Raw genomic sequence first — 21,748 nt, 5'->3', positions numbered from 1 at the left:
GCTTAATTTGGGGGGAAAGTCATTGGAGCTGCTGAAAATAATTTTGGGAGCCACTCTCCTAGAGGCAGATTAGGGGTGGTCTTCTCCCACCCACTCCTGCCTCTGCCCTCCCTGCAACATGCGTCAGTAGACCTGTAGGAATAGATAAAGGTCGGGACCAGGGTGAGCTGCAGCACCCAAGATGGTTCTGCCCGAGTTACCGCATGTTGGGCACAAGATGTGGTTTTATCCACCATGTTATGGGTTTGAGGATGGGATCTCTGTTTTCTTCCCAGGAAGGTAGGTTTGGAGCCTCCATGGGGACTTCTCTCCTTGGATTGAACCACACTTCAATCCTAGCCAGATAAAATAGCTGTGTTCAGACAAAGTCGAAAAGTGGGGCTGGCTTTCCCTTCTTCAGTCACGGGAAACCCTTGAGGACCACATGTTGTGTTGGTGTAACTGCTTCCCCTGAATTCTTTATAAGACAAAGCAGGTAGTACCCAGCCTTTCTGGATATTGTAGCAGTGGGAGGCTGTCTCTTCGAGGCTCAGAGTGTAAACCGTAGGAGCTAATGCAGGATTCATTTCTCTGCAGGTAGGAACCGAGGTAGGGGGATTGCAGTTTTCCTGATTCCGTAAGTGCTGGTAGCGATGTAGGCAGGTACGATCATGGAGGTTTCTTGGGCAAGCAGCTCATGAGCTGAGTTTTTTTTAAATTTATTTATTTTATTTATTTAGTTTTGGCTGCGTTGGGTCTTCGTTGCTGCGCGTGGGCTTTCTTTTGTTGCGGTGCGCAGGCTTCTCACTGCGGTGGCTTCTCTTGTTGTGGCTCACGGGCTCTAGGCGCATGGGCTTTAGTAGTTGTGGTGCACGGGCTTAGTTGCTCCGTAGCATGTGGGATCTTCCCGGACCAGGGCTCGAACCCGTGTCCCCTGCATTGGCAGGCAGATTCTTAACCACTGTGCCCCCAGGGAAGCCCATGAGCTGAGTTTTGAGGACTGGACGACCTCACGTCTCGTCATCTCACGGAAGCAGTGCGGTTTTGGAAAGAACCTATCGAAGGCTGCTCAGGTGGAGTTTTGGGGTGTGTGGAGGATGCCAAGGTGAGGTGACCAGGGACAGTGAGTGCCAGTTGCTCAAACTGGGCTCGAGGCTGTGCGTATCCCCAGCAGACGTGCGCACATGGACCACTCTTTCCTCCTGTGTTTAGACCAGTTTGCTTAATGTTTACTGAGCATCTGCTATGTTCCAGGCATCGTTCTCGGCACTTTCCGAGCATTAACTTATACTGCTCCCAAGAACCCCGTTGAGTGGGGGTTATTATGCCCATTTTACAGATGGGAAAACTGAAGCACACACAAGAAATCAAATCATTTGCCTGGGATCACACAGAGCCAAGAAGTCAAGCTGGACGCAGACCCAGTCTGTGCTCTGCTCTGAATCACTGCCCCACATGGCCTCAGGGCGTAAGGAGGCTCATGATCTGGCGGGGATGGGGAGTGGGTCAGGAGGCAGCAGTCACCGGGAGACCGCACAGTGGAAGTTCTGTGATACGGGTGTGCCTGGGGTGCTCCGGGGGGATGGTGGGGGAGAAACCTTTCTGGAGGAGAGAAGCCTTAGCCAAGCAAAGGAGAGGGCCCATGAAGGGTGCCCCAGGTGGAGGAGGCACGAGAGCCAAGGCAAGGAGGGGAGAACGGGTTCACGTGATGCTGCAGTGCGGGGTCGAGGCAGGTCCAGCCTCGCCCTGCTGTGTCGCCATGGCTGGCCCTTTGCAGTGGACGCTGAATTTGCCAAGTGTCATTGGTGAGGCAGGGAAACGGGAGATCTGAGTCTTGACTTCTCCCTTCAGGAGGGACCCAGACAACTTGAAAATATCCTCAAACGTCCACTAGGCAGTTTCAGCATCTCTGCTGAGCTGTGAGTAGGCTCAGCCGTGTCTGCTGAATCCTCTCTCTCCTGCCCCCTTAAATAAACGAAATAGCCACCCAGCACGGAAAGCTGGGGGCTCCCCGTCCTGTGAGCAGCTGTGCTGGAACCCTCCTAAAGGGTCCTTGTCAGCGTCTTGACCCACTGCCCACCTTCTGCACATCCAGAGGGGCGAGATCTGAAGAGTGAGCCCTCTTTGGCTTCAGAAGCCAAAGGAGAGGGAGGGAAGTTCGGGCAGTGAAGGACAGGACCCTGGACACATGCTTCTGCTCTTTTTCTAGTAAATCCCGTAAAGAATTTCAGCAAACTACTGCCCCCTGCCTGGGTTTCCCCTGGCCACAGTGGGGCATAAGTCTTCTTACATTGTCATGTCTTTCTCTGAGAAAAATCAGTCTTAAGCATCAGACTTTAATTACCTTCCCCAGGGACACTTCCTGTGGATATTTCCAGTGACAAGTGGCTGAGGTTGTGCTCCTAAATAAAATTAGGGTTTTAAACCGGGTCACAAACTCAGATGGCCCCAGGGACCAGGAGGGAGGTGCAAATGAAGCAGCCAGTGGAAGGCTATAGGGCGGAATGAGGACTGTGGCACAGAGCGTGCGTGTGTCCTGTAGAGGCGGGGGCCTCTCCCACCCAGAGATGTGGAGTCCAGGGCACTATAGCGTCCACTTCTTTCTCCCCTAAGAGAAGCCAGGAATCCAGAATTTTTTTTTTTTAAAGTAGGCAAATAACTTAAATAACTTAGTGGGTTTTTTGTTTGTTTGTTCTTAAAGAAACAACACAGAATAGAATGTTTGTGCCCTTTCTGTACAGATGAGAGAGGCAGGGCCAAGGAACCCAGTGGAATCACACAGCTTGGGGCTTATTTATTTACTTATTTTTGGCTGTGTTGGGTCTTCGTTGCTGAGCGCGGGCTTTCTCTAGTTGCAGCGAGCCGGGGCTACTCTTCGTTGCGGTACGTGGGCTTCTCATTGCGGTGGCTTCTCTTGCTGCAGAGCACAGGCTCTAGGCGCGCGGGCTTCAGTAGTTGCAGCATGTGGGCTCAGTAGTTGTGGCTCGTGGGCTCTAGAGTGCAGGCTCAGTAGTTGTGGCTCACAGGCTCTAGAGCGCAGGCTCAGTAGTTGTGGCTCACGGGCTTAGTTGCTCCATGGCATGTGGGATCTTCCCGGACCAGGACTCGAACCCGTGTCCCCTGCATTGGCAGGCGGATTTTTAACCACTGCGCCACCAGGGAAGTCCCCAGCTTGGGGCTTAGGGCGCTGGGACTAGACCTGTACCTCCTGGCATCTGGCCTGTCCCAGTTCCCACTTGGCTGTGCCACAGCCTGGATAAAGCAACAGGGCTGGGAACCAGCTCAGCAAATTCCACTGCACCAAGAGGGACAGAGCTCCAAGGAACAGAACCCTAAGACAGTCACGTCGGTGCCCTCCTTAGCTCCCCAACGAAAGGCACCTTCTCAAGAGTCAGCATTTATGGCTGCCTCTCTAGCGCCAGGCACAAAGAACTTCCCCTAGATTGTCTCTGGTGATCTGACAACGCACCTGGCACGTTCTGTAATCCTCATTTTACAGATGAGGAAACTGAGACCTGGAGGTTCAACTCACTGCAGGGGGTGGGATTTGGAAGTGAGCCTGACCCTGAGCCTGGGCTTATCACCATTGCCCGTGTACAGTAGTGAGAAGTGCATTTCACCCTCCACCTGGTGCCAGTGGACTCACCCTCGGATGGCGAGGCATTCTCATGCTGACCCACCCCCAGGGCATCACCTGGACTTTGGAGAACCTGGCATGGAGGTCAGTGCTGCCCTGCGCCCCTTCTGGACAGGAACCTGGAGAGCACAGGCAGTTCCACCCACAGAGGGACCGCTCCTCTGCTCACAAGGTTGCTGACTAATTCTCTTTGCAAACGGTTCAGTTTCACATGCTTCAGTTTCCAGTAACTACGTGGGTGGATTTGTTTCATTTAAGGGGAAAACAAAACAAAACAAAACATGGAGGGGGTTTTCTTTCCCAAGAAGAGGACTCGCCAATTATGGGTTTACTGCGTGTGGCTCCGGGCATCCTGGTGCCGATCCGCGGCCAGCGGGGCCTCTTGCCAGGCGGGCTCCGAGGTGGAAATCGCTTAGTCATTTACCAGTGGGGACCAGGTGCGGGAGGTCAGGGAGGTGCAGCGGCCACCGGGTCCTGCAGGCTCTTCCCCGTTCAGCCCTGTCCCGCAGGGTTGGGGAGGGGGACCTGGGGAAGGTGCCAGGTGAGACAGCCGTCCTCGCCTGCCCTGGGGCTGGCTGCATCTCCCAAGGGACTGGGCCTGGGAAAGAGACACTGCCCAGATGGCCAGGCCACCTGCTTCAGGTGAGTTGGAGGTGGTGGTGTGCCCAGTCACGGTAGATTCTGCTGGGGAAGGGGTGAGAGGCAGCCCCCAGGGGCAAGGTGTGTGTGTGTGTGTGTGTGTGTGTGTGTGTGTGTGTGTGTGTGTGTGTCTGCCCACACAGGCTCCACCGTGTGATGTCTGCATGCCGGTTTGGCGTGGGCACTGGCCAAGCAGAGCAGACTTGGCATTGAGGTTGAGTCCTGGGGCTCCTGCCATGCCAGATGGTGAGGGGGCACGGGCTGTGGCAAAGGGGCTGATCAATGGAGGGGGCATCCAGGGCCTCAGAGAAGTCGCTGCTTCCCAACAGGTCTGGGAGTGTTTGGGGATCACAGAGCCCCCACGTGTCCCTGTGCCTCAGAGCACAAACGCAGGTGCTCTGCTGGCTGGTGTCTCTGGCCCACGGTTTCTTCTCTGGAGGATGCCGCCCCAGAAGCCGCGTCTAGTCTGGATGCAGGGGCTGGAGCAGTTATGAACCTGGCTTCGGAGTCAGATGGAGGTGGCCGGAGTCCTCCTGTGGTACTTCCTGCCTCTCTGACCTGGGCCTCAGTTTCCCATCTGTGAAAGGGGGGTGTCAGAGGACCCCATGGATGGAATGGGTTGACGTGGGTGAACTGCCAGGTGCTGTCCTTTCTATAACTGGGCTCCAAGGCCTGAGGTGGGGTGGGGGCCTTACCACCCATGCGCTTTCCTGCTCCGAGGAGGGAACATGCCTTGGAATTTACAATCCTTAATCCTGGCCTTTGAGAGCTTGCTTCGTGTGCTTTCTGGAAGGGAAAAAGGGCAAATATACTGATAACTCTCAAACAATATCATGTTAGGCAGCAGGTAATAAAGGCAATGAGAGGTGAGTGGAGTTCTGGAGGATTTTGATGAGGTCAGAAGGTGAATCCAGGAAGGCTTCCTGGAGGAGGTGACACTGAAGCTGGCCGTTCAGATGTGTAAGAACTGGAGAGAGAGGAGGAAGGGAAGAAGGGAAGTGATCTTTCACTGGTGGCAGGGGATGTGCATATGCTTAGGAGCTTAGATGGTCCCCAGTGTGCAGTAAGCGCTTAATAAATACCATCATCAAAATCAACAGGACTCCAGGGTTTTCACTTTAGGTGTCTGGTATTTGGTGTCTGGTATTAGGTGTCTGGTATTTCAGTTTAGGTATTTTTATAGATGTGGGAACTGAGGCTCAAAGAAGCTGAGTAATTTGTCCAGGATCCAGGGTGGAAGGCAGAATACAAACTCATTGCCTTCGCAAGTCAAGAGGTGAAGGGGTGAAGTGTGTGTGTGTGTGTGTGCACGTGCGCGCGTGCACGTGCGCAGGTGTGGGGTAGAGATTTTCAGGCCACCGTGTGGGAAAAGACGGTTTAGAAGCCGCACGCAGCTGATTTCCTGTGGCCAAAGGGGACCGATGTTTTTTTGAGCCCTCACAGATCCGTGGGCTTCTTGGGTGGATGCTTTTTATTCTCCATTGACCTTCCGGCCTCTGTCCGTGTGCCGGGCTCCGTCCTGCCCTGGTCGCACAGACAGGAAGCGGGGGACACAGGCGAAGGCCTGAGGGGAGTCCCAACCGTTGTTGGGTTTTTGCGCCCAGGCTCTTCTGGGACTTCCCGGTGCCCCGGCCCTGCCCTGGAGCGTCCGGGGCGGGCGGGAGGGTCTGACCAAGCGTCCCCCGGGAGCCAGCGGGGAGCCAGGGGATGCCGTGGACGGTCGCACCCCTGACAGCCAGGTGGGGACCACAGGAAGCCTCTGCTCTCCCGCTTCCTTTCCGGGAAGATGCTGCGTGTGTGTATGGTGGGCAGGGGGGAGCCGGCGCTTCCTGTGGCCTGGTGAGGGCGGGGCCAGGGGGTCTGGGTTGATGCGGTGAGGGGCGAAGATGGACGTGGGAACCCAGAGGCCCTTGATGGCCCTGGGTCCTTGGCCGGGGAGGTGGCCGCGCGTGCCTCCCCCAGTCTGGCCCCCTGGGTCTGCGCTGCCCGTGCGGTCCATCCCCTCTGGCCCCTGCCTCCTCTCTGTGCGCCCTCCCCAGCTGTGTAGGCCCTGCCTGAGGCAAGGCATCTCCAGGCAGCGGTGGGACAGGAGGTAGGAGGCGAGGCCCTCCGGCCATGTTCCTCTTTGTCCCCAAGGCCGCCCCCGCCTCTACTGTCAGGCTTCCAGCAGCCTGGGAAGACCATGAGTTTTGATTCTGGCTTTCATCCTGGATCCTGGGTAGGTGACTTAGCCTCTTTGAGCCTCAGTTTCCACGTGTGTAAGAATGGGCGTGAGGATCACCGAGAGGACAAAAGGAAGGACTTAATTACCTGCAGCTGGTGCCTCGGAGGCCGTTGTTTCCTTCATTCAGAGAATTGATCTTTGGTCGTCTGGCAATTCGGGCGGCTCGCCCAGGTCAGTGTCTCTGCCGGGCTCTGACACAGCAGGGACCCCTGAGGATTTTCCATCCGTGGTGGGGACAGTCATGTGAGCTGTAATCATAACACAGCATGACTGGTGCAGGGCCAGCTCCAAGGAGGGACCAGCTGTTGTTGGGTTTTTGCGCCCAGGCTCTTCTGGGACCTCCCGGTGCCCCGGGCCTGCCCTGGAGCATCTGGGTGGGTGGGAGGGTCCGGCCGCCCCCGGCAGGGTGGGCTGCAGCGCGTCCCGGAGGGTAGGTGGGGACTGGGAGGTGGGACAGTGCAGAGAAGACACCAAGCAGCAGCGGCACGTGGGCTGCAGGCAGAGGGTGGACCCGGCAGGCTGGCGAGAGAGACGGACGGGGCCACCACGGCCAGGTGCCGTTCACCCTGCCCGTGGGACACGCTGCACCTCCCTCAGGGCAGGGCTTCACCCCCAGTGGCTACTCCTCATCTGGGACCTTGGACTGCAGGAGAGGAGGCCGTCTGGGAGGACGAGGACAGTGCACCCCCTCCCCCCTCGGGACCCCGGGCTGACGCTGTTCCCCTCTGAAGTTGGGGAGGAGGTGGGGGCCGCCCGGGATTAGGAGCTTGGTGAAGTCCTGGCCTGCGAGGCTGATTGTGAGTGGGGAGAAGGGCTCAGGTGTCCACCCGGCTCAGAGAGAGGGGCTCGCAGGGGCTGGGAAGGGGCAGAGCACAGCTGGATTTCAGCGGCAGCGGGTGATGGATTTTCTGGGGCTTTGAAGTGCAGGCTCCCCCCAGGCCCAGGCGTGTCTGGTGTGGTTAGGGTCAGGGGTGATGTTGGTAGGGCCACTTCTCGAAGGGCGGGGCTTCAAAGCACTGTCCAGCCTGGTGGGCGGAGACAGGACAGCCCAGTTGGAGCGAGCTCCTGAGTCCACACCCGCTAGTGTGGCCACCCGAGCTGCTGCCTCCCCGCCTTTCCTGTCCCCGAGCATCCACCCCCAGACCTGCTGGGAGGACCCTGGCTGGGCCTGGCCCCGGGCTGGCCACCTGCCTGCTTGGTGCTGGAGTCGGAGGTAGGACTCTCAGAAGGGTGGAGAGGAGTCCGTACTTCATGCCCGTTGGGTCAGGTGACTTCTTTTGCACAGCCAGACTTACCTGCTCAGGACAGGGCCAGAGGTCTCTGCCAAGGCCTCCAGACGTCCAGGTGGGTGTCTGATTCTCACTGTTTCTGGGCACCCCCCCACCCATCTTTGGTTTCTGTTTGCCTCCCTCTTAAATTTACATGGCAGAAACCTCCTTCTATAAATATTTACTGAGCACCCACTATGTCCTGGCCATTGTTCTAGGCAGGGAGGTTATAGCAGCAATAAGATAGATTGGAGGGTGATAATTAACCATTATTGTTTCTCCGCCAGGACTGCCCTCTGTATGTTGGGTGCATCTCTATCTTCAGGGTCGACCCGTAACACCTCCTCCCTCCCTCCCTCCCTCCCTCCCCCAGCCAGGTGGATTCACCCCACGTCACCCTGGGAACTGGTGATACAGGGGTTTGCCTTGGGGTTTGTAAGGAATCCAGGAGGGGCCGTGGGAGTCTTGGGGGATGTGGTGGGAGCCCCTGAAACACCCTCCAGGGCGAGATCTCGGTTATCATGGTCAGGTCCTCGTGCCTGCCTAGCGCACTGGCTGGGACCTGGTGGGGCCTCAGTGGGAACTTGTTGGAGGAATGAATGAATGAATGAGCTAGCCAGCCTCTTCACTGACCATGGGAAAGTTAGCATCTTTGATCTAATCAGCTCATATTGGCTCAGATTCTGTGGACTGTCTGTCTCCACGAGGGCGGGGGCTCCATCTACCTAGTTAGGCAGCCCGGCACCTAAGACAGTGCCTGGAACACGATGGGGCTGAATCAGCTGATTCGTTTTCAGCCATCACTTTATCCCGGCTGCAGGGTCTGACTGCACCCCTGTGTGGCTGCCCCCCACTCCCACTGATCACGTCCTTCCTTTTGACGTTGCCCTGGATGGTGGGCTCCGTGTCTCTTGTTTCCTTGTGGGGACTTTTCGTTTATATCACTGGTGTTTTTGAAGCCACACCTTCCACCGTGGCTGGTTTTCATGGAACGGAATTACAGGAAGCTCTGCTCATGAAAGGCTGGCATGACCAGGAGGGCTCAGGCTCCAGTGGAAGACCGTCCTCACCTTTAAAAATAGTCATCTTGCTTCTCCTCTGCTCTGTTCACGTCTCAGTTCCTGAGTCCCGGACCCCCTCCCCAGGCCGAGGCAGTGGGACAGGTAGCAGTGTAATTGCAGGTACTGGAAATAGTCCTATTTTCTTTTGAACCTTCTTCTACACACACACACACACACACACACACACAGAGCTGAAAAAGGCTCTTAAACCTCCTCAGTTTAGTCTGCAGAGACATCACAGGCGGTGGGCCTTAAACATTTGCATTCCTTGGGCTTAGCCGATTCTTCAGAGTGTCGAGTTTCTGGGTTAGTGGTACATGAAGGGTGAAGCCAGAAGTCTTGACAAAGAAAGCACGTGTGTGTGGTGGAATTCCAAATATCCTGGATGGCACAGAATGGCCTCCAAGTACCTGGGCCCTTTCTCGGGGGGGGGGGGGGCAACAGGCCCTGCACTTGATCTAAACTCCCCCTGACCTGTCAGGCATCACCTTGGTACCCGAGAGGGAGGTGTTTCAGCAGTTCGGTTCTCAGACCTTTAGTGAACACTGACTATTCAGCCAAAAATGGGTAAGAGAGCTGTTCCAGAAGCTCACGAACCAGTGCGGGAGACAGACACGGGCCGCTCGTTGATGCTGTATTTCATCACATCTATGACCCATTGAGAGGAAGGTTCACCATTCCGTAGTGAGCTTCTGATTGTCGCTGTAACGAGCCATGGACTTCCACACCAGCCTGATTTCAGCGATGTTACGACGTGAATCATGCTGAGTCGTGAGAGACGGGATGGGGGCATTGGCCTGGCCAGGGGCATTGCCGAGTTCACGGGAGAGGTTTGTTCAGCTGCAGCGGGTACCTTGGGGGACAGTCCCTGGGCAGAGTGGGGCTGGGGATGTGGCAGCAGCAAGATCAGTGCCAGTGGGCACTGCTGACCAAGTGCTCGCTGTGTGGCCCTGTTCTGGGCCCTCACTCTTCATTTGTTCACTGCAGCAGCCACGATGAGTCTTGTCTCACAGGTGGGCAAAGGCCATCCCCGGTAACTCACACCTAGGAACGGCATCAGGCAGGGGGTTTCAGTGCCTGCTCTTCCTGAGCTCCCATCCCGTGAGGGTCCTGAGTGGCTCTTTACTAACGACCCAGACCCCTGGGGCTTAGTCCCTGGTGCCTGGGCTCCTTCTTCTTTGTCTTGGCCCCATCTCTGTAGCTTGTCGTTAGCGAGCGCTCGGCGTGTACCAGGCACTGGGATGCATGTGGTCCCGGCATCGTCCAAACCCTCAGACCCTCCCTGTGAGACAGGTGGTTACGTCCTTGCTTTGCAGCTGGGGAAGCTGAGGCCCAGAACATCTCAGGTCATAGCTGGGGACGGGTCAGAGCTGGGATTTGCACTCCGGGCTGTCAACTCCAAAGCCCACGCCCGTCTCTCACTTTCACAAGTTGTCAACAGATTCTCGTTTGTTATTCTTCCCCAGTTTGTATCGTGATGTGACCTCTTGGCAAAGTGGGATTTCAAAGTCCTGACTTGATGGTTGATTGAGAAGGGGTTTCTGTGAATAAGACCCAGGGTGACGCGTGTTTCTCAAAGCCTTGTGAGAGGTGGCATAATTGCTGGGGGGAGATGTACTTATGAGGTCCTGGGCTGAATTCTGGAGAGGTCTGGACCACCTCTGGTTCCACGGAGTATAAAAAGTGGCAGAATAATCCAGAGGGTCAGGAGAGCTAATGCAGGCGGGGGTGTACATCCGGTCCGGCCGCTCCGATGGTCAGCAGGAGGCCGAGCTGCAGCGGTGGGGGGGGGGCCCCCGTGATGGAGGGGCGTGCCGCGTTGGACCATCAGACACCTCCAGCCCTCCCCGCCAGCCCCCTGTCCTTTGTTGTCTGGCTGCGTCAGACGTCTGGGTTTGCAGGGAGGTTCCTGAATGGGCCTTGGAAATAGGTCACTCCCTTCCCGTGCTGCCGGCACTGACCCCCGTGTGACCTTCCCCACGGTGACAGTGCCTGGCCGTCATTCTTTGATGCTGTCTGCGGAGGGGCAGCGCATGTGCGGGGGCAGGCGGGCGGCCCCTCCCCTCGCTGGCCTTCGAGGACTCTGTCGCCCCTGCAGCAGCGCCTGCCGGATGCGCCTGCCGGTGGCCCTCCTTCCCCTGGCCGCATCAGAGAGAGGAAATCCACACTCCCGACCCTCGGTCTGAGCATCCGACCTTTTCCGCTCCCTGAAGTGTCCTAGCTGGGCTGGCAGCTTTGACTGTCTAGATGGAACAGACTGATTCCTGCTGGGCTGAAGCCGAGGGCATGCTCCTTCCGCAGAATCGCTGGGGTTTTTCTGTTTCTCCCCCTGGCTGGCCTGGGGGGCCATCCCTCAGGGCCTGCTGGCAGAGATCATGGTGGGTCTTGGAAGAGGCTTGCTGTGTGGCCCGGGCGCAAAGCTGACCCGGAAGGTCCATGCTTCGACCTCGCCTGGTGCCCAGAGTCAGTGCTGGGCGGCATTGCCCCTCCCCCGGGCCTGGAACCCTGTCTGCCACAGAGGGCTTAACTTGGGCTTAATTTTCAGGCTTCATGGAACCCAGATGCGCACAGAGCAGAGAAGGGAGAACGCCAGGCCCATCTCCCTCCAAGGAGGTGGTTTCTTTCTCGCACCTGGCCGCCCCTGGGTCTTTGGGCACCAGGAGCCCAAGCTGGGCAGATTCTGGGGAAGTGGCCTTTGCAGATCCTTAAAGCACCCTGGGCCTCAGCAAGACAATTGATGATGTCCACACCATCGACATCCCGCTGCTGGGCCCCCTGGTGATGAGCAGTACCTTTCCCCTGCAGGGCTCGCAGACGGCAGGGGCCGAGCGCCGGACCTTGGAACCGGGGGACTGTGGACCTCTTGCCTCCCTCCTCTCGGATCCTTCCTCCCTGTGGCCAGTGGGAAGTTCGGGGGGAGACTTTTCCTGCAAGAAGGAGAACCAGGATACAGACCCCAGAGAGGGGTTCGCGTGCAGGCTTGACGTGTACCAGCTCCCCTCGGCCGCCTGAGTTCTTCCCCGGGGCATCCTGGTTGCTCCATTCGGTCACAGTTCCTAGGGTTTTTTCCATTTCTTTTTTCCTAGGTTTTTTAGGCCATATCTTTTTTGTGTACCGAAGTAGGGGGCTGAAGCCCTGCTGGGTAATCACATGTTCATGCTTTTCTTAACTAGCTGGTGTGTCGGAGGCGGTTGAAAGGGGCTCCAGGTGGACGGCGCTTTGCAGGTACAGCACCAGCACGTAGTGGGGCTCTCAGCAATTCCCAGCATCAGTGAATTGGCCTAATTAGCTTTGTCACATCTGCCACCCTCCTCTGTAGCAGGTTCCACTGCGATTCCGTTGCTCAGTGCGTAGTAGGTCCTCGGTGAGGTTTTGGTGGGGGAACATCCCTTGTGCTGTCTTCGGTGGTGTGTGTTGGTGCCCAGCCTCGGAAGGGTCAGCTTGGAAGGGCTTGAGTCCTGGACGCCGTGTACCCAGCAAGGAGGCCAGCCCCGGTGGGGATGGGCAAAGTCAAGACAAAGGCCCGGTTGTGCCCTCGGAGAAAACCCAAACCTGAGTTTCCCTGAGGCCGAAACTGCCAGTGCCCGGGCCCGCCTTGTTCCCATAAAGGGAACTTTGTGTGTGGTTCCCGGCGGTGGAGAGGCAGCCGGCATCGCGCCCGGCGCCCAGACGCTCCCTGGGAACGGGCGTGACCGCCTCGGAGCCACAACTCTCTGGGACGATAACTCCTGTGACCCCTGACCTCTTAGAGCCGATGTGGGGCCAGACAACGTCCAGACAGTCGTGTTTGGGACAAGTCTGTTCTCCGTGTCTCGGGGCCGGCATTGTCGGGGCCAGACCAGACACATTCTTTCTTGGAAAACCGAGTGGGTGAGGGCGGCAGGGATGGGGCTGTGATGGGAGGCATCTCGTGAGCCGGTCTGTGCCAGCGGGCAGTGGGGGGCCGCGGGAGCCCCGTCTGGGAGCCAGCGCCCCGCCCCGCCGGCTGCTGCCCCCTGAATGGAGGGCTTATGTGGACACTGGGAGCTGGGGCGCCGGGGCTCAGGTTGTATAGCTGGCGGAGCTGCTTCTGCCCCGGGTTTCCAGCAGAGAGGACCCGGTGCGGGAGGAGGGAAGGGACCGAGGCTGCCCCTGTCTCTGGGTACCAGCCGGCCGGGCACACTGAGGATGGTTTGGGCTGTGAAGGAATGAGCTCTTGCCGTGTTTGGGGACTGAGTTCTCAAGGAATAAGGGGTCTGCAGGTCAGTTGGGGGAAGGTTCCAGAGCAGGTCAGGGGCAGATATATGGGTGCCTGACCACCCCATTTAGGAAAGTGGTATAGGAGGGGACCCTAGACCCTGCTTCTGCGGAGCATGGTGGTGAGGGCAAGTGGCTTCTCAGAACGGAAAGAGCCACTCTCATTCAACAGGTATTCCCTGAGCACCTACTATGTGCCAGGCGCTGCTCCAGGCCCTGGGACACAGCAGTGAACAAGACACCTGTCCTCATGAGGCAGGTGTTCTTATAGGGGGACAGGTCCTAAGCAGACAACCAAGTGGATGTCATTGGAAAGTGTGGAGGCAGGAGTTCTGGGGGCAAAGAACGGTGGCCATTTAAAGTAGCGTGGCTGGAAAAGGTCTCTGTGATGAGGCATCCTGAGCAGAGGCCTGATGGAAGTGAGGGAATAGCCATCTGGGTACCCAGGCTCAGTGTACCAGGCAGAGGGCTTGGGAAGTGCAAAGGCCCTGAGGTAGGAGCTTGGCGTGTGGCAGGAACAGCCAGAAGGCCAGTGAGGCAGGACACAGCGTGGGAGGGTCAGGGGGGAGGAACAAGGAGGTGCAGGAGGCGGGGCTGTGAGGCACCTCCTCCCCCCTGCCCCCCCCAGCAAAACCACAGGGCAGTCAGGGCAGAGGAAGCTGGTGCTGGGGCCAGGGAGGGAGCAGCGAGGTGGTGAGGGTGGCCGGGTTCTGGATAGACAGATGGTCCGGGGTTTGCTCCTGGACGGGCTTGGATTTCTGCCCCTTCATCGCACACAATGCGGCCGTGGATAAGGTACACCACCGAGAAGCAGGGTTGCTCCCTCCTTCTGCAGACATTATCCTGCTGTGTGCCCGGTGAGAACAGCCTGGTCCCTGCCTGCAAGGAGGGCGGGACAGGTGAGAAAATCAGTAGTCACAGCATCTCACCACCTGGACCGAGCTGACTGAGGGCCAGGGCTTGGCTGTCCAGCACATATTTGAGGAACGCGTGAACAGACGGAAAGAGCACATGGGTACAACAGCGTAAGACACAGCATAGGGGCATCGAAATGACACCGGGGAGAGGTTGGGAAGGCTTTCCAGAGGGAATCTGAGTCCAATCTCAAAGTACACACGGGAAAAAGCCTGATAAGAAAGCCTGGACGTTGCAGGTGGAAGAAACAGCATGAGCAAAAAAGTGGAGTCTTTAAAAAGCTTAGCTTTTTGGGTCGGTTAGAACTTTCCAGTTGCAAGAGATAAAAAAACTCAATCCACACAGCCTAAGCAAAAGGCAAGTGGTTTGCTGAACTGTAAGCGGCTAAAAAGTCAAGGGATTTCAGGCACAGCTGGATCCAGAAGCTCAAACCCTGGCATCAGTAATTACCTCTCTCTGTTTAAGCATCTGTTTTCTTTCTTCCTGGCCTCATTCTCAGAAGGTCATTTGAGCAAAAAAAGTTTCAGGACTGGCTCTGACTGGCCTGCATACTCACTGTCACAAGGGTGGGTGATGTCCCCATGCGGCAGACCGAGGCTGTGTACCCACCCCTAGAGGCCGGGGGCAGGAGTGGGGTCAGGGAGTCCAAGACAGAATCGAGCTGCATCACCAGAACAAGAGAAGCCCGGTGCTGGGCAGACGGCTCAGCTGCCCACCCCAACTTGTTAGGGACAGCGTGCATATTTTCTTCTGGTGGGTGTTTGGGAAGGGCAGGGGCAGGGAAGGGGGCCGGGATGAGGCCAGGAAGGCAGTCAGAACCGGGTCATAAAACGCCTTCATATGTGAGAGTTTGACCATCATCCTTGAGGTGGCCCCGTGCCTGGTGCATAGCAGGCACTTGGTAAACTTGCCTAGGTGACCTGTGTGTCTCGTGGATGCCCTCCAGATGGTTTTAATCAGGGAAGCAGTGCAATCAGATGAGCGTTTGGGAAGACCCCTAGCGAAGCCTGGGCCGGGCTGGGCTGGAGGCCGGCTGGGAAGGGGCCTGGGGCCAGGACCTCAGGTGGGCCCAGCGCAGAGCCTGGCCCCGGGCCCCAGGCGTGGGGTGGGGGGAGCCCCTTCCCCCTCCCGCTTCGTCCTGTGACAGCCTGGCACGCTCACCCCCGCGGCCCTCTCCATATGAGGCTGTCTGGACACATTTGGGTGGCGGAGTTGGATCCTATCATTAGCTTTGCCCCCAGCATCCTCTCAGCCCTCGTCTTATCCGGAGAGCTGTTTCGTTCACTTCCCTCTTTTAGCTGCCGACTAATGTTTGTGGCGGACGAGCAGGGTGTGTTTCTAAAAGCAGCTGGCTGCCCGGTGAGGCCGCCTTTTCACTTGGGTGGCCCTGCTTCCTGGGCTGGCACAAAACTCCCTGCGGTTGAATTTTTTTTCTCCATAAAAACTCGAGGGAAGAGGTATCCGGATCCCCTCGTCTGCCCTGGCTCCTCCCAGGAGCAGAGAAGATGCTACAAGGAGTCTGAGGTCTGTGAGGTCATAGTAACCCGCCCGCCACCCCCCGCACCTCCTGTGTCCCATCTGTCGCCAGGAGCGCGGCTGGGCTGGCGGCTGGCATTGGAGCAGTCCAGCAGAATATTCTCTGTGGGGCTGAATTTGCTCTGCCTGCCTTTGGTTGCTTGGGGGGGGGCCTTTGGTGCTCATGAGATTTCTTGGGTAAGGAAGCATCACCCCTCGGAGCCGCCCGACGTGCCGGCAGAAAGTCAGTGGGTGGGGTCTGAATGGTGGCCCCAGTGGCCCCCTGAGCAGTGGCTAAGAAGGTGAGATGGGACCTCCCTCCTCTAGGGTCACTGCCTGCCTCTGGCCCAGTGTTTTCCTGGTGGACGGGCTGGCCTGGAGTGATGGGAGTGAGGGGTGGGGGCCCCAGCCCAGGAACTGGGGGGGCGAGTCTGAGGACCCTCAAAGATGCCGTGCCCACTGGCTCTCTTGCAGCTGCGGTGCCCACCTTCCAGAAAGGAGCCGCTGGGCAAGGTCACCCTTGCTCCCCTGCCCCCGGCTCCCCAGCCCCGCCGGCAGCTGTCTCCCCTCCCACTCGCCTGGCGGTGGTAACCCCCCGCCGACGGTTTGGAAGGGGCTTTCCTCATTACTGCAGTTTAGTCTGCGTTGGTTTAATTTGAAAGACTTATTGCCTCTGAGTCAAAACATAAAAATCCCCCTGGATGCGCCGTGGTGTTCACTGCCTTGGGAGCTGCTGGCGCCTTCTCTGGGGGGGTCCTTAATCCTTCCCTTCCTGCTGCAGCCAGGTGGGCGAGGCTCCTGGGTGCTGAGATCCCAGGCCTCCCCCACCCGGGTCTTCTGGGGCAGACGCTCAGGGCTGGGTGTCAGGATGAGTCCTTATCCTTATCTGCTGCCGCTGGTTGGGGAAGAGCGTAGCCCCCTTGTCTGAGTGCTGAGTGCCTGGGGGCGCCGAGTGACACCGTGAGCCAGCCGCCTCCAGAGTGGCCGCTTCTAAGATGGTCTGCCAGGGTGTGGGTAGAAATTTGTAGCTTTATTTTTACTTTTATTTCCTCCTGTTTAATTTCTGTCTTTTTGGGTGTGTGTTTCATAATGCATGTCATCTATCGATACAGAAGCATGTGAGTATAATGCATGCACAATATATGTCTTTCAGAGGATACGTGCTTAAAAGTTGGCAAATGGGGTGCATAACCAAGAAAAGGCTGATATATTGTGCTGTAAATGAGCTCTGGTTTGTGAAGGGAGGGGCATCACTGGGGTCCAGGGGAGGCTGTGGCGGAGGACATGTGGGTGCAGGGGACGGATGGCGTGGGCGTGGGGTGGGCAGACGACAGGATCCTGGCTCTTCTTTCCCGTGCTTTGATCACTGTGTGTCATCCAGGTACACGTGGACACGAGGGCCTGCGGATGGTAGAACAGGCTCTTGGAGGAGTTTGGGGGAGAGGTTTGGCCCCTGTAGACACCATGATAGACACCATTTCTTAAGGTCTAGATCAAGGGTTTGCAAACTCTAAGGGCCAGATAGTAAATATTTAGGCCTGTTGCAACTACTTGACTCTGCTGGTATAGCGGGCGAGAAGGAATGCCAGAGGCAACCTGTAAACCAAAGGGAGTGGCTGTGTGCCAATAAAACTTTATTTACAAAAACAGGCCGTGGGCCAGATTGGCCCATGGCATCATCGTTTGCCAAACCCTGGGCTAGATTAAGAGGACAGGCCCAGCGAGGCTCAGAACCAGCCAAGATGACCCACCAGAAAAGCAAGCCCCTGACCTTGGTCCACTACCCTCGTGGGTCTTGGGGGCAGGGGCGGCCCCACAGAGAGTTGGCAGAGCAGGAAGCAGCCCCTTGTATCACCCTGTAGAACATGCAGCTCGGCAGCACGCTTCCACGCCTCCTTTAGAGCCAGAGAAACATGGCTATGGGAGGAGGCGGGGCCCTGCTCATTGTAGAATCGAGAAGCAGCAGAGCCAAGAGAGATTCAGAGGCCCTCCAAACTGCTGTCCCTCAGGATGTGGCAGGGAAATGTGTGGGAAGAACGTCCCCTTCTCTAACAGGGTGGGAACCACTAGAGTTGAAATCTGCCAAGCTCCTCGCCTGCAAGACTTCTCAGAGCCTTTAAGACGCGGGTGGGCCCTGGGAATCTCTAGGAGGGGGTATAATATTTCCCCAAACTCAGAAACAGTTTTTCAGGTGCTTAAGGATCTGTCCAGACCACTTTGGGGAAGAGCTGATCTCCTTCGACTCTTTGTTTTATAGACGTGGAAACCTCATGCCCGAATGCGAGAGGCCGAATGTCTTGCCCAGGATGACAGGGGAGGCTGGTGACAGTGTGGGATGTGTACTGAGTTCCTACTCAGCCGCCTCCCTCCAGGTGTGGCCTTGCCCTGACACAGAGTCGCAGACACGGTGTCTGGGGTTGTGCTTCTGGCCACACGAAGGCGGTTTTGTCCCAGAGATGCACTGCATTCTTTCATCCGAAGCCCACTCTGTCTCTGGCTTTCTCAACCTTGCACTGTTGACCTTACGGGCAGGATAATTTTTTTTGCAGCATCCCAGGCCTCCACCCACTGGATGTCACCCCGGTTGTGACCACCAAAAATGTCCCCAGACCTGGCCAAATATCCCCTGGGGGTAAAATCACCCCTGTTAAGAACCACTGTTCTATCTTAAGCCAGCACGTGTGGAGCCTGCATTTCCTGGAGTTGTTGGTAAATGGTAGAAAGATTTGCCCAAGCACTGATGGAGTGCAGGAGAGTTCTCGGGGCGGTGGAGGAGGCGTCCCAGGCAGGTTGCTGGGTTCCGAGGGTGTGAAGCAGGACAGGGGGAACCAGACGTGGTTCAGTTCTGCATTAGGGTCGGGTGGCCCCAGCTGAGGGGTTCCCAGGGCGAGGGGGGCGTGCAGGTGGAGAGGAAGGCAAAGGTGAGATCCCGAGTGGATGGAGGGTGTGTGCCCCGCGGTCAGAGGACTTCATGCCAGACCAGGAGGGGAACGACCCTGTGGGTGGGGAGTGTTCTGGAAAGGCGATGGGGGTGGTGGAGGGGACAGGTGAGAGGGTGCAGAAGGCAGTGGGGTGGAGATTGTCTTGGGAGGTGAGCCTGACAGCCAACCAGAAGTCAGGGCGGAGTCCAGGAGACCTCCGAGATCTCGGCCTTGGAGGATGGTGGGCTTGAGTGCGGACGTGTGCAGTGGGAGGGGTGTGGAGAACATTCTGCAGCTGGTGTCATCTACAGACATTTTCTTCTCGAAACGTTGATGCTCTGGAGGTTTTAGGGTGTTTTCTGGGCCTGCTGCCTTAGAGTCCAGGGAGGAGAATTGTCCTGGATGATGGACAGCTGGTTCAGAGTAGCCCAGGAGCAGGCGGCCACACATCTGTGCAGAGAAAAAGAGAAACCTGATGGGCTGCGCGGGTCTCGGGCCACCGTTTGGGGGTACACAGGGTGCCCTTTCTCACCAAAGTTTTTAATCGGTCGCTAGGTGTCTGCATTAGGGCGCCAGGCACATGGGGAGGGTTTGTTTCAAAGTCTAACACGAGCTCACGGAAAGGTGAGGGACTGCGCCCTGTGGTTGCTTAGTTAGGTGTTTAAGGTGATGGAGAACGTGCAGAGGGCTCCGGAGGGTCTGCCTGGTTCTGTAGTGATGGTCTTCCAAGCGGGTGGATGGCGTGGAGTAGCACGGACATGTGTGTGAGCCAAACTGGGGGGCAGGAGCAGCTGCAGGAGCACGTGAACCGTTTGAGAAAGCCGCTCTGTGACAAAGCGGGCTGAGGTCAGTGTGGGAACAGTCTTTGGTGCTTGTCTCAGAAGTTTGTCTTCGTGATCTTGGGCTGAGAAAACAGAATACTCTAGACAAGGCTGCTTCAACAGCAGACATTTCTTACAGTTCTGGAGGCTGGGAAGTCCAAGATCAGGGAGCTGGTAGAGCTGGTGTCCGATGAGAGCCTTCTTCCTGGTTTGCAGACAGCTGTCTTATTGTGTAGTCACATGGCAGCAAAAGAGAGATCGTCTCTCTCGTGTTTCTTCTATAACGGCACTTATTATATTCGTGAGGGCTCCACCCTCATGATCTAATTACCTCTCAAAGACCCACCTCCTAAAACCATCACTTTGGGGGTTAGCATTTCAATATATGAGTTTTGGGGGGACACATTCAGTCCATCTTTTTTTTTCTTTAAATTGAATTATAGTTGATTTACATTGTTCTGTTTCAGGTGTACAGCAAAGTGATTCAGATATATATATATATTTATATATATATATATATATTTATATATATATATATATATATATAAAATGTATATATATATTCTTTCTTAGATTCTTTTCCATTATAGGTTATTGCAAGATGTTGAATATAGTTCCGTATGCTATACAGTAGGTCCTTGTTGCTTATCTATTTTATATATAGTAGTGTGTATATGTTAATCCCAAACTCCTAATTTATCCCTCCTCCCCACCTTTCCCCTTTAGTAACCATGTTTGTTTTCTATGTCTGTGAATCTGTTTCTGTTTTGTAAATAAGTTCATTTGTATCGTTTTTTAAGATTCCACATATAAGTGATATCATATGATATTTGTCTGACTTACTTCACTTAGTATGATAATCTCTAGATCCATCCATGTTGCTGCAAATGGCATTATTTCATTCTTTTTTATGGCTGAGTAATATTCCATTGTGTGTGTGTGTGCGTGTGTGTGTGTGTGTGTGTGTATCTCACATCTTCTTTATCCATTCATCTGTCAATGGACATTTAGGTTGCTTCCATGTCCTGGCTATTGTGCATAGTGCTGCTGTGAACATTGGGGTGCATGTATCTTTTCGAGTTAGAACGTAACAACATCTTAACCATTTTTAAGTGTACACTAGTGTTAAGTACATTCATGATGTTGTGCAATTATCACCACCATCCAGCTCCCTCTTTTCCTCTTGCAAAATTGGAACTCTGTCCCCATTAAACAGCAACTCCAGTTCCCCCTCCCCCAGCCTTTGGCATCCACCATTCTACTTCCTGTTTCTATGAATTTGAGGTACTCTTGGTACCTCATATAAGTGGAATCACACAGTATTTGTCTTCTTGTGACTGACTTATTTCACTTAGCATAATGTTCTCAAGGTTCATCGATGTTGTAGCCTATGACAGGATTTCCTTCCTTTTTAAGGTCAATTAATATTTAAGGTCAAATGGATTTACACATTTTGCTTATCCGGTCATCGGTTGGTGGACATTTGTGTTGCTTCCACCTTTTGCCTATTGTGAATAATGCTGCTGTGAACACAGGTGTACAAATATCTGTTCGAGACCCTGCTTTCAATTCTTTTGGGTCTTTACCCAGAAATGAAATATGGTCATTCTATTTTTAGATTTTTGAGGAACTGCCGTACTGTTTTCCACAGTGGCTGCACCGTTTTACATTCCCACCAACAGTGCACAAGGGTTCCAGTTTCTCCACATCCTCGCCAACATCTGTTCTTTTCTAGGTCTTTTTTTTTTTTAATTTATTTATTTATTTATTTATGGCTGTGTTGGGTCTTCGTTTCTGTGCGAGGGCTTTCTCTAGTTGTGGCAAGCGGGGGCCACTCTTCATCGCGGTGCGCAGACCTCTCACTATTGTGGCCTCTCTTGTTGCGGAGCACAGGCTCCAGACGCGCAGGCTCAGTAACTGTGGCTCACAGGCCCAGTTGCTCCGCGGCATGTGGGATCTTCCCAGACCAGGGCTCGAACCCGTGTCCCCTGCATTGACAGGCAGATTCTCAACCACTGCGCCACCAGGGAAGCCCTTCTAGGTCTTTTTAAACTCAACCTTTTATTGAGGGGTAAGACATCCCGAGTAGCTCCATACCTTCCTGCCTGCCCAGGCATATATGTGTAGGTATCTCTGGGGACACCGCTATTTGATTAAAATGGGCTTGCCTTTCATATTCTACCCTGCTCTTCTCACTGAATGCGTGTGGAAATACCCCCAGGCTCCAGTGTGGTTCTACCTTGTTTTTTCATTGCTGTGTGATGAATGGTTCATGGTACAGATGCACCAGAGTTGTCCACCTGATGAGTCAGATATGATGGAAACACTTAATTTGGACTGGCAGAAAATGGCAGTGCCTCTGTAATAAACACATGTACAGATATCCTCAGTACAAGTGCTTTTATTCTTTTTTTTTTTAATTTATTTATTTTTGGCTGCATTGGGTCTTCGTTGCTGCGCATGGGCTTTCTCTAATTGCAGTGAGCGGGGGCTACTCTTCGTTGCGGTGCGCGGGCTCTAGGTGCGTGGGCT

General features: G+C 55.5%; 1 protein-coding gene across 3 annotated transcripts in view; it reads left to right on the top strand.

Moving 5' to 3' along the window:
* SPSB1 (splA/ryanodine receptor domain and SOCS box containing 1) overlaps positions 1–21,748 on the top strand; it is a 69,002-nt gene that overhangs the window by 12,368 nt on the left and 34,886 nt on the right. Inside the window, exon 1 of one of the 3 annotated variants that reach the window (XM_082390800.1) lies at positions 4,060–4,258. The exons of the other annotated variants lie outside the window; for them this stretch is intronic. The gene's annotated coding sequence lies outside the window, so the exon portion shown is untranslated. Of the gene's footprint in view, positions 1–4,059; positions 4,259–21,748 lie in introns of those variants that run through there. 3 annotated transcript variants of the gene reach the window in all.

The sequence above is a fragment of the Balaenoptera borealis genome (genome assembly GCF_965194805.1).
Source record: "Balaenoptera borealis genome assembly, chromosome: 1".
Lineage (NCBI taxonomy): Eukaryota > Metazoa > Chordata > Mammalia > Artiodactyla > Balaenopteridae > Balaenoptera > Balaenoptera borealis.
Note: the sequence above shows the minus strand (reverse complement) of the source record. Positions and strands in the feature narration are given on the sequence as shown.